This window comes from Halichoerus grypus, chromosome X (assembly GCF_964656455.1).
Source record: "Halichoerus grypus chromosome X, mHalGry1.hap1.1, whole genome shotgun sequence".
Classification (NCBI taxonomy): Eukaryota; Metazoa; Chordata; class Mammalia; order Carnivora; family Phocidae; genus Halichoerus; species Halichoerus grypus.
Window position 1 is genome coordinate 122,017,143 of NC_135727.1, and position 12,073 is coordinate 122,029,215.

Sequence of the window (12,073 nt, forward strand, 5' to 3'; positions counted from 1 at the left end):
AAAGAAAAACTATATAGTGTCATGTACAGTGAACTAAGTTGCAACAAGCAACCCACAGGATCACTAAGGAAAGGCTACCTGAAAACTGTATATCATAATCACAGTCAGGGAGTGATGCACTTTATCTTCCACAACTGCTAATACCAAGCAGCTATTAACAAGAGCTCCTACGGAATTATTGTATCTTGATTTAAAGTAAGCCTTGAGAAAAAAATAAAAATAAAAAAATAATAAATAATAAAAAAAAAAACTTTTAAAAGGGGCACCTGGGTGGCTCAGCCAGTTAAGCGTCTGTCTTTGGCTCAGGTCATGATCCCGGAGTCCCGGGATCGGGGTCCTGGGATCCAGCCCTGAGCCATGGGCTCCCTGCTCAGCAGGGAGCCTGCTTCTCCCTCTCCGTCTGCCCCTCCCCCTGACTCATGTTCTCTCTCCCTCGCTCTGCTCTCTCTCTCTCTCTCTCTGTCAAATTAAAAAAAAAAAAAAATCTTAAAGTAAGCCTTGGGAAATCCAAGAGTTTTCAAAAAAAGGGTTCTAAGAAGGTCCTACAAGTGATTCTTAGGCTGTTCCAAAATGTAAGCAAGGCATATAAACATCTGAGTATAGCTTATCATCAGCACCTGAAGAAAGAATAAGGAATTACTTTTTCTGAAATAACTATTACTTAGACACCATACAACTGACACTTAAGAATATTCATATATTCAGGTATATATTCCTTTCTTTGCCTAACTGATTTGACAGTGCAAGAGTAGGGTGGGTCAAAAGATTTTTCCCTGAAGGGCAAGTTTGGGGGATTTTTGTTGTCAGATGTGTGTGGTTGGCAAGCTGACACAAGTTAGATAGATGGTCTCTGTCTCTCTTGCTCCATGAACTTGTTTACTGATGAAAAACATTTAAAAATTGACCTCATTTGACTCACTTCATCTAATTAAGATTTTTGTCTTTATATTCTGTAAACATCCATTGCATCACTCATGGGGGAAAAAGAGGTCAAGGTTGCTAAGCATTAATGTTTTCTTTCGTTAAATGACACCTACTGATTACTGTGAGCCCTGGGAGTTAATACCCCATTTCCAGCTGGAGTCTGAAAGAAATCATCTCTGGTATCTCTGATGAAAAATTACAAATAAGTGGGCCCCAGACTCAGGTATCATAAATACTGATCTAGTTAAATTGATTATACTTTTCACATACAAGGAAAAACATAGAACTCAATGGTAGGCAACTTGACCATTAAATGACATATCTAAGTAATCAGAAATTTGATAATTTCCCTAAATCATTGACCAAAATAAGAGATTTGTTCTCAATATTACATAGATGTACTTGCATAGCTGTACTAAGGGAGAAAAGCATTAAAAAGTAATTCGAAATCCATTATATTTGGCTTTAAAGTCAGAGTGAAAATACGTAACAACATACAATAAGTGAAAAAGAACGTTATCAATAGTATATGAAGGCAAAAAATCCCAATTCGGTGGAGGAAACCTTTTTTTAATAAGATTTTATGTATTTGAGAGAGAGCACGTGAGAGAGCAGGATCTGGGGGGGAGGGGCAGAGGAAGAGGGAGAAACCGACTCCCTGCTAAGCAGGGAGCCTGATGCAGGACTCAATCCCAGGACCCTGGGATCATGACCTGAGCTGAAGGCAGACGCTTAACTGACTGAGCCACCCAGGCGCCCCGGAAACATTTCTTATATAAATAAATACTGAATAATTTTCAATATTGAATAAATAAATATTCAATAAATATTGAAATATTTCAATAAATATTGATATTGAAATATTTATCTAATATTTATTTATATATATTTATATATAGTATATATTTATATATTCATTTATTTAATTCATATATTCCTTTATATATTCATATATTTATATAATATATACATTTTCAGTGTTTCAAACAATGTCACACCCTTCCTGTTTGGCTAGAAACTAAATTCAGCATGTTTCCTACACTAATACTAACTTTTTATCCTGATCCTTAAGTCAGATAAAATTTCAATATGAGAAAATACCAGAAATCTGATTTCTTCACTCCTTAGCTTAAAAAGGAGTAGTAAATCAAAAAATGAATAGGAGCATCATCCTTAATCTATATATCAACAGTAAGAAAATTTCAGGATTTGCGATCTTCAGGTTGATACAATCAAATGGAAAGTCTGACTTGCCACCATAATAGAACATATATTCTGTCATGGGTCCCATGAGCTCTGTACAGTGGCTGATGTTGAATGGCTACCTGGGAATCAAAAGCCACCAACACGCTTCCTCCACCAGCCTGCCCACTGTCAGAAGAGAGGGGGCATGGGAGTCAGGAGCCAATGCAACTGGCACCTCCCAAGTTTGCGGGTAACCACCACACCAGCCCAAACCCTTCCAATGCCTGTAGTATAGAAACACATCTACCCTCTTCCCTTGGGTGGTTTTAAGACTTTTCAGGAAATGAAAAGTCATTTCATGTTAATATTTATTCAACAAATATATAGTGAGTGCCCACACTGTGCCGGGTACCGAGAATACAGTGGTAGACAAGAGGCAGGAGCAATTCAAGGGGTGTCCCCAAGCACCCGCCCTGAATTTTTGCTCCCATCTACCAGCTGTGTTTATATCATATGATCTTACCTTGGTGAAGAAAATAGATTCAATCCCTTTCTCAGGACAGCCCAGAAGAGAGAGGGAGACATTCAGTAAGCAACTAAACACACGTGCAGTTACAAATTGGATTAAGGGCCTGGAAGGAAATAAACAAGGTGCAGTCTGCGGGAGTACAGGGGGATGGTACCACACGAGGCATGAATCAGGGGACTTATGCTGAGCCCTCAAGATGAGCAAGCAGCAGTGGGAAGAGCTGTGGAAGGGGGCGGGGGGTACCAGTTGAGAGAACAGCAGTTCACTAAGAACCTAGCACATAGTAGCACTCAAAAAAAGTCTAAATAAAGAAAAGATGCAAACTATTAGAAAATCTTCATAATTGATGGAAAAACCAAAATTATAATTGTTTCTTCAGCCATAACTAGCTCTAATGTATTCTCTTAAAAATATTAAGTGCATTCTGAAGAGTGATGCTCTTTCTCTACCACACTCTAAACATAGCTTAACTCAGGTAATTACAGACGGCAGAACGGAACAGGCATTACAATTCAGGACTGAAGTGAGCAATCTGATCCCTTTGCTGATTTCCTGATGAATGTGAGTCATAAACTGAACTTCATCTTTAGAGGCAGTAGAAGGAAAATTCCAGGCACACCGTGGTTACATTATATAAAAAGTATATTTGTGTGTGTGTGTGTGTGTGTGTGTGTTTGTGGGTGTTTCTGCATAAGAGTGTTTATTTAAAAAAGAATGGAAAGCAGCAAGGAAAATCAAAATAGTTGAATTGTTAGGGCAGCAGGATTCTGGGGAATTTTTATTTAAAATTTGAATTCCATGTTATAGTATTTTTTTGAGAAATAAGTAGAAATTTTTTAACAAAGGAATTTTAAGCACCCTACTTTCTATGGCATCCAAATGTCATCTTTGCCTTAGGCTATAGTAGTCAGGGAAGACAAAAATTCAGTTATCTTAGCCACTTTTTCCTTTAAACAGAAGCCCTCCCAAATCCACAGACACATCCAAAACTTCATGTTGCTCTTAGAACTCAGGATAGGAATGTTAGTGCTCCTCTTCCCACCTCCCCATTGCCATATATCTGAGTACCCAATGCCCACCAGCAGCTTTCTTGACCCTTTTGGTTTAAAACCTGAGACCACTATTGCACTCACATAACCAATTTCTCATTCTCTCATCTCCTCTCCCCATGGCCATCCCAGTAGCCATAATAATCCAAGCTTGTGCAAGTTCCTGGCCATAGCTGTAGCCAGGCTCAGCCTAAACCCAATCCCTGATTGGATTAAAGTGATAGATCTCTCACCCTATCTACCTAATAGAGGACAGAGGGAACCCTCAGTGGTGGAAGATATCATCTAGAGCATTTATGTTGCATTTACACACAATGTCCGGCATTCAACAAAAAATATTGACATGCAAAGAGACAGCAAAAAGTGAATAATAATCAAGAGAAAAGAAGACAATATAATTTAATGTCGTGACAATTTGGGTGTATCTCAGGGATGCAAGGATAGTTTAACATTAACAGTTCAGGGGCACCTGGGTGGCTCCGTTAAGCGTCTGATTGTTGATTTCGGTTCAGGTCCTGATCTCAGGGTTGTGAGATTGAGCCCTGCTTCGGTTCTGTACTGGGTGTGGAGCCTGCTTAAGATTCTCTCTCTCCTCTCCCTCTGCCCCACCCACCCCTGTTCGTGCATGCGTGTGCGCTCTCTCTCAAAACAAAAATATTAATAGCTTAAAGGGAAAAGAAAATATATAATCAACTCCATAGATGAAGAAAAGAATGCATTCAACAAAATTCAACACCCATTCGTGATGAATAATCTCAGCAAACTAGGAATAGAAGGGAAATTCCTTAAGCTCACAAAGAGTATCTACTAAAAACCCATACCAAATATCATTCTTAAGAGTTAAAATCTGTAAATATGCCCCCCCTTTCTTTTAGAGATGGGGAGGGGCAGAGGGAGAGAGAGAGAATCCCAAGTGGGCTCCACGCTCAGCCTGGAGCCCGTTGTGGGGCTCAATCTCACGACCCTAAGATCATGACCTGAGCCAGAATCAAGACTCAGATGCTTAACTGACTGAGTCACCCAGGTGCCCTCTAAAGTATGCCCTCTAAAACAAGAAAAAGAGAAGTGTCTGCAGCAAGCACTCTATTCATCATTGCACTCGAGCTCATAGCACACAGAAGTAAAAGGAAGAACAAATATGAGGATTGCAAAGGGAGCAACAAAACTGTATTAAGCACAGACAATATGCTTGCAAATTCAAAAGGACTCTATAGAAAACTTATCATTCAGAGAGTTCAACAAGGCAGCTTACTGTAGACTAGATGTTTGTGTCCCCTCAAAATCCAGGGGTTGAAATCCTAACCCCCAATGTAATGGTATCAGGAGGTGGGGCCTTTGGGAGGTGATTAGGTCATGAGGGTGGGGCCTTCACCATGAGATCAGTGCCCTTATAAAAAACACCCCACAGAGCTGCGTCATCCCTTCCCCCATCTGAGGACACTGTGAAAATAGGGCCATCGATGAACCTGAAAGTGGGTTCTCAACAGACACCGAGTCTGCTGGAAGATCTTGATCTTCCAGCCTCCAGAACTGTGAGAAATAAATTTCTGTGGTTGATAAGCCACCCAGTCAATAGTATTTTGTAATAGCAGCCCAAATGGACCAAGATAGTGGCTAGATAAAAAATGCTTAACAAAAATAAATTCCATTTATATAACCGACAAACACAGGAAATGTAAATTTAAAAAGATACCAATTTCAATAGCAAAATTATAAAACATTTAGAAATAAATATAACAGAAAATGTGAAGAACTTAGTGGAGAAAAGTAGGTGTGGTGCCTAAAAGGACTAGAAATATGCTGTCTAGCCACTAGCTATAGGGGTTACTTACATTGAAATATAAATCAATTGAAATTAAATGGCATTCAATATTCAGTTCCTTAGTCGTATTACCTCATTTCCAGGACTCAGTAGCCACATGTGGTGAGTGGCCAGCCCACTGGACAGTGTAGATATAGAATATTTCCACCAGCACAGAAAATTCTACTGAAGTGGACTAGAATATGTCCATTCACCTCATAAATTTTCAGTTATAGTATAGTCGTTTATACCACACTGCTTATGTTATATCCCCATAAAGGGGAGCCTGACTTAGTAAGAAATACACAATAGGAGTTGTAAAGTTTTCTTATCTTCTGAGAGTTTCAGGGGGTTGGGGAGAAGGGGTTTTGCTTAGCACCTGAAGGCCCTTCTGTTAGGGAGCCAACTATTTTGTGAGTCTTTTCATTATAACAGCTCTAAAGGCCAGCTACTTAGATACTTGCTCTTCCAGAACCCCCACAACAAGGATACAGGGCATGAGACCCAAGACTGGCCAATCAGATACTCTCTTTGAAGATCTGAATCTTAGGCAAGGAACACAGAGATGCTGGAATAGTTCAAAGTTCATTCTGGCATGTGTAGTGGTGGCCTCTGGTATCCAGGGACCACAGAGGTGCCAGTGATCATGAACCCAGTGGCAGTACCTAGTGCCTAGCAGTGACAGCAGCTTAATCAGGCCATTCATGGTGTGGATTCTCATTGTTCCTGTCCACTGTCCAAACTCAATACTCCAGCCTTGCCTCCAAGAACTACTCAACATCTCCCTAAGAAATGCCTTCTCTAAGTTAGAAGGAGTTGATGTCTTTATTTGAAACTACAGTTGAGGGGCGCCTGGGTGGCTCAGTCGTTAGGCGTCTGCCTTCAGCTCGGGTCATGATCCCAGGGTCCTGGGATCGAGCCCCACATCGGGCTCCCTGCCCCACGGGAAGTCTGCTTCTCCCTCTCCCACTCCCCCTGCTTGTGTGTGTTCCCTCTCTTGCTGTCTCTCTCTCTGTCAAAAAATAAATAAAATCTTTAAAAAAAAAAAAAAAAGAAACTACAGTTGATACTTGAACAACGTGGGGGTTACGGGCACTGACTCCCATACAGTCAAAAATCCGCATGTCACTTTTGACTCCCCCAAAACTTAACTACTAATAGCCTACTGTTGACCAGAGAGGCCTTACCAATAATATAAACAGTTGATTAACACATATTTTTTATGTTATATGTATTATATACTGTATTCTTATCATAAAGTAAGCTAGAGAAAAGAAAATGTTAAGAAAATCATAAGAAAGAGAATATATTTACGATACTGTACTGTATTTATAAAAAAAAAAAAAAAATCCACGTATAAATGGACCTGAGCAGTTCAAACCTGTGTTGTTCAAGGGTCAACTGTACAAACTCTGAATGGTACAAAGTTAGACTATATCTTATAGATCATCTAGTGCAAATTTATTGTGATTCATAATAGAAATTCAGGTAATTGGAATTATACCTCCCTTAACACTTTTTTATCGATCAGTCTAGGCTTAGCCATGCTGTGGTAAAAAAAAAAAAAAAAGAAAAAAATGACCTCGCCCCAACCCCCCACCAAATCTCAGCAGCTTATAAAAACAAAGATTTGTTTTTCATCTTAATGTCTATCACAGGTCAGCTGTGGTCCCGTTCCATGTCACGTTCCCTCTGGGCCCAAGCTGATGAACCTGAGCTAATGGAGAAGCCCGTCTGATAGACTGCAGGTCTCATCGGTTGGCTGGCTCTTAAAGCTTCTACCTGGAAGTGACATGCATCATTTCTACCCATATGTCCTTGGCCAAAGCGAGTTACACATTAGGATGTACAATCCTTCTAAAGGGAGGGGCAGTGCAAGTCACACGGCAAATCTGATCTAAGTGGTATGGTATTCTAGAATTGTCTCACTGGGAAGGTCATCAAATACTTGAGCAATAATACAATCTAACACAACCCTTATGATTCAGGGCTCTCTTTCATTAATTTGGTAAGTTTCAAATGCCATAACATGAATGAAATAAATTTATTTTGAATAAATTATTTTTGGGGGGGAGTGGGTTTGAAACATTAACAATCATAACATTTGATCCAGTTTTATTAAAGTTAGATGCAGTGTTTCCAAAGTATGGGGTGGCAGATGTAGAACAGAAACACATATGAACTCACTGAAATTCCACTCTAAGTAAAAACCTATTTTACAAAATTGCATTAAGCATCTACCATGCCCAGAGTTAATCTTGGGGCTTTGAGGGATACAAACATAACTAAGATGTGCACAGGGAACTTAATGGACAATTAAAGGGAAAAAACATGTCCACAAATAACATGAAGCAGTGATAAAATAGAGGAGAGACAGAACAGAGAAAATTCATAGGATGAGCTAAGTGTGAAATCTCTCAGCCTAGAGATAAAATGGAATTGTGTGAGGAACTGATTACTTTAAAACAAGTCATATAATTCTTTTTTTTTTCAAGCCATATAATTCAAAGGCACAATAATTTTATACCACACTGTATTGTGTGTTTGGAAGAAGACATGCAGGGGAAGAAAAACTGAGCCAACATGTTGCTAAGAATTCCTGTCTTTGGTCCTTACTAAACAATGGCTACAAGTCTTTACTGAAACAGTGGTTATAGTGATGAAATCTGATTGAACTCTACTTAGCCAACTAAAATAAGTAGGGGGAAATATCCATATTTCCCTTCTCTTAAGGAAAAAAATCTTGTGACCTTTATCTTGTAGATGAGTGGGGGTTTTTTGTCTTTCAAAATGTCAAGTTTTAACATGTGATTACTAAAAATTATTGACATAAAAATTTGAAGAAGTGCAATTATGACAGATGTAAATGTTAAATTATTTATGTAAATTCAATTAAAGCTGCACTTTAAATAAACGCCAGTACAGTCCCTTTGGTTAGTAAAATATGCTTTACTTCTCGAGTTAAAAAAAAAAAAACAAAAAAAACCGATGTGAAAGAAGCCAGACACAAAAGGCCATATATTACATGATTCCATTGATATGTAATGTCCAGGGTAGGCAAATCCCTAGAGACAGAAAACAGGTTAGTGGTTCCCAGGGACTCGAGGGAGGGAAGAATGGGAACTGACTGCTAATGGATGTAAGCTGTTTTTGGGGGGCGGTGATGGAAATGTTCTGGAATTAGATGATGGTGATGGTTGTACAACTTTGTGAATATACTAAAAACCACTTAAAAAAAAACCTCATAAGTTGCAAATAATGTTTATATATGTGATTTGGGGATGATTATTTTCAAAGAGGCACTTTTAGAATTACTGACATACAGCCAAGCACAATATGTAATACATAGAAAAACTCAACAGCAGCAACATCACCAAACAACTCTTTCAACTATGTTCCTTACCTAAGATTTGTAGGGCCTTCTGGAAAGTAAAACAATGAACAGATAGAATTTTATTTATTTATTTATTTTTTTTTAAGGATTTTATTTGAGAGAGAGAGAGGGAGAGAGAGCATGAGCAGGGGGAGGGCCAGAGGGAGAAGTAGACTCCCTGCTGAGCAGGGAGCCCAATGTGGGGCTCGATCCTAGGACCCAGGGATCATGACCTGACCTTTCTTTTCTTTTTGAGAGAGAGAGGGAGGGGCAGAGGGAGAGAGAGAATCTTAAGCAGGCTCCGCGCCCAGCATGAAGCCCTACGCCAGGCTCTATCTCACAACTCTGAGATCATAACCTGGGCCAAAACCAAGAGTCATAATGTATGGTGATTAACATAACAATAAAAAATTAAAAAAAAAAAACCAAGAGTCAGACACTTAACCGACTGGGCCACCCAGGTGCCCCAATCTTCTGTCCATTTTTAAGTTGGGCTTCTTAATCTTTGAAATAGAGCCAATAGGATTTGTTGATTGATTGGAAGTTTGAAGGAAGGGAAAGAAAGGACTTCATCATACCTCCAAGGTTTTTAGCTTAAGTTATCCAACTATGGAGTTGCTATTAAGTGAAGAAGTAGTGTTGGAGAGATCAGAAGCTTGATTTTAAACATATGAAGTTTGACATGCTTGTCAGACATTCAAGTAGAGTTCTCAAGTAGGCTGTTAGATTTCGGGGCCTGGAATTCAGAGGAGAGATGCAAGCCTGAAGATAAAGAGGAGGAGTCATCAGCATATAGATGGTATAGAAAGCCATGGAACTAGATACACCAACAAAGGAGTGAGTGTAGATATAGAAGGTGTCCAAGGACTGAAGTCTGGACACTACAAAGTTAAGAGGTCAGGAAAATAATGAGGAAGCAGCAATAATATTGAGACAGAGTGGCCAGGAGGAGGGAAAACCAGAGAGAGTACAATCTACTGCAAGCCACATGAAGAGTGTTCCCAAGGAGGCCAGCGTGTCAAATGCTGTTGACAGGTTTCAGGGCTGAGAACTGTCCCTTGGATTTAGTAGTGTGGAGAATGGAGGTGGTTGGTGACCAAGACAAGTGGAGAGACCCTTGTTAGCTAGAAACTAGGGCATTTCATCCAAAAGCATAAGAGGGAAGGCAGAGTTCACAGGCCCGGTTGCTGTGGACAAGAGGGCATTCACAAACTGTAATACACGTTGTGAGGAATCACTGAGGGCTTTGTGAAAACATACATTCAGATTCAACTGGTCTGAGACGGGGCCGGCGGGGGGGGGGGGGGGGGGGGGGAGGGCGGGTGCATTTTTGTATTTGCTCCCAGGTCTGGCTGATGCCGCTGACGTCAGGGCCTCATTCTGAGGTAGTGAATTTATCTGCAGTTTCTTTTCAAAGTACAGATCTAACCAGGGATGTAAATGGCAACTGCTCCGGGTTGACTCTAGAAGATTTTCTATGCTCTAGGGGGCTTGATGTCATTCATAGTACAGCTCAAGTCTGTGGCTTGAGAAAGGGGTTAGAAACACAAGGAGCGATCACTGTGGGTGGAAGCTTTAGCCCTGTTTGTTTTGTGGATTGAAAGAGGGAGGGGCTTTCTAGGCAGAAATACAAAGGCTGGGGCCCAGCAAACTGCCTGGACAGAGGCCGCGGGGTGCGGATGCGGCCTCTCTCTGGGTCAGTGTGAGCTGGCGGGGGAGGCTCCTTGCAAGGCCCCTTTGAGAAAGACTGCCGTTCTCTCTCCATTACACGTATGAATATACTAAAAGTTCAGAATGATTCGCTGAGATAAATACCCAATAGAGTATTTCTAAGTCCCTCCCTCAGTTCGTTTGATTTTTTTAATAACAGCTTTATTTACTGAGATCTAATTCACAGACCACACAATTCGCCCATTCCAAATGTATGATTCGATGGTGTTTAGCATATTCGCGGAGTAGGGTCACCGTCGCCACAATTGATTTTTGAACGTTTTCATCACCCCCCAAAAGGAACCTTCAGGCCCTTTAGCCACTGCCTCATTTTCCAATGGCATTGAAATCCACTAAAATGTCTGCAAACTTCCTGCTCAGCAATTTGTGAGATTTCACAAAGCTGGGGGATATGTGTACATCTGTTGCATGAAAACAAAACTGTAGGGGCGCCTGGGTGGCTCAGATGGTGAACTGTCTGCCTTCGGCTCGGGTCATGATCTCTCTGTCAAATAGATAAATGAAATCTGGCTCTCTGTAGCCCTGCATAACTAACTTAATCTCTCTCGGCCTCAGATTCCTCACCTCTAAAATGCTGGCAGGGTAGTTGTGAAGGTTAAATGAGATACTGTAGATGAAGTGCCAGGAATCTAGCAAATGCAGTGATGGAATATCCCTCCCCCTTCCTCTGCCTGGCTAACTTCATCTCAACATTTACCCTGAGCGTCACAGCCTCCGTGAAGCCCTCCCTGATCCTCCCGGGTACCCTGCACCCCTGCCTCGTCAGTCAGTCAGTCGGTGTTTCTCTCATAGCTCTTAAAATGTAAAATGATGGCTGGCCACGTCATTGGTGCTTCCTCTGCATTTTGCGGGTCCGGAGGCCTGGGATGGCTCTCGATCACCTCACTGGCCCGAGCGCCGAGCAATACAGCAATGGGCACTTGCTACTGCACGGCACGGCATTTCTGATAATGCACAGCAATGTCTCTGCAAACCTCATTTTGAATAGTAACGCAAATGGAATCATATGAAGCCATCATCCTTTCTCCTTTTGGACTGTGGGCTCTTCTGAAAGCAAGATGACGCCTTCTATAATCTAGGCACTTACAGTAAATATCTCTGAGAGATATAAAAATATTTGTGTAAAATATTTTGCATTTACTGGGAAGTTATAAATAAAGCAATCTGACCAGAAAGCCGAAGAGCCCGCCCTCGCAAAGGCAGTGGAGCGTGGCCAGCTGCAGGCTCCCTGCCTGGTGCTTAGAAATGGAAACAGGGAATGAAAGGAGCCTCTCATCCCAGGAAGTGCTGGGGAAGAGACAGAGCTGCAATTGTATCCAACTTTTTATCTAAAAAAAGTAACACGGACAAAAGGAGGGTGATGTGGGAGAAGGCATGAAGAGCCCTTCTAGATTCAGGTATAACAGCTGATGCTTATGCCCTATGCAGTTACTCCTCGTAACCAGGGCAACCAAGATCCAGGCTATACTTGTATTGTACTG